Consider the following 969-nt stretch of genomic DNA (forward strand, 5'->3'; position numbering starts at 1 on the left):
AATTTCTACACTTCTCTCATGCAATATATCCTGAATACAGCATTCCCCCGCCCCCAGTCCATCACTATCTTCCCTTTCTCCCATATGCACTGCTCCTCCATTTCCCTTCAGAAAAGAGCAGCCCTCCCAGTGATAGCCACTGACTACAGCATAACAAGATGCAATAATACTAGGCATAAACCTCCATACCAAGGCTGGACAAATCAACCCTGTAGGAGAGAAAGAGTCCCACTATCAGGTAAAAGAGTGAGAGACACCCTTCAAACACTGCAACAAATATCCTAAATTAAATGCTAAGACATCAATATAATTTTAAACAGATTAGAATATTGGGAAAATAGCCAGAGTGTCTGATTTCACAACTAGACAATTGTGAAAATTCTTATCTTATAGTTTCTTTTGTGTGTTTCTTGTATGCGTTGGGGGCCTTAAAATTACACCGGGCTTCTGTGGACAGGAGTTCAGTGTCTCTACCTCCAGCAGCTACTTATTTGATATGTAAAGTTCAGATCCTAAATATCTGCTTCATTAAGAACTAGGTTTCTTGGTGATGGGGTGATGCACAATTGGTAAGTGTTTGATAAACCAGCTTAAGGACCTGAGAACGATTCTCAGAATCTACATCAGAAAATATAGATTGATCATGTGGTATTTGTCTTTGAGTTTGTTTATATACTGGATTACATTGATGGATTTCCATATATTGAACCATCCCTGCATCCCTGGTATGAAACCTACTTGGTCAGGATGGATGAATACCCATTCATGATAAAAGTCTTAGAAAGATCAGGAATGCAAGGCCCATACCTAAACATGATAAAAGCAATCTACAGCAAACCAGTAGCCAACATCAAACTAAATGGCAAGAAGCTGGAAGCAATCCCACTAAAATCAGGGACTAGACAAGGCTGCCAACTCTCCCCATACCTATTCAACATTGTACTTGAAGTCCTAGCCAGAGCAATTCGA

The sequence above is a fragment of the Mus caroli genome, chromosome 2, assembly GCF_900094665.2.
Source record: "Mus caroli chromosome 2, CAROLI_EIJ_v1.1, whole genome shotgun sequence".
Classification (NCBI taxonomy): Eukaryota; Metazoa; Chordata; class Mammalia; order Rodentia; family Muridae; genus Mus; species Mus caroli.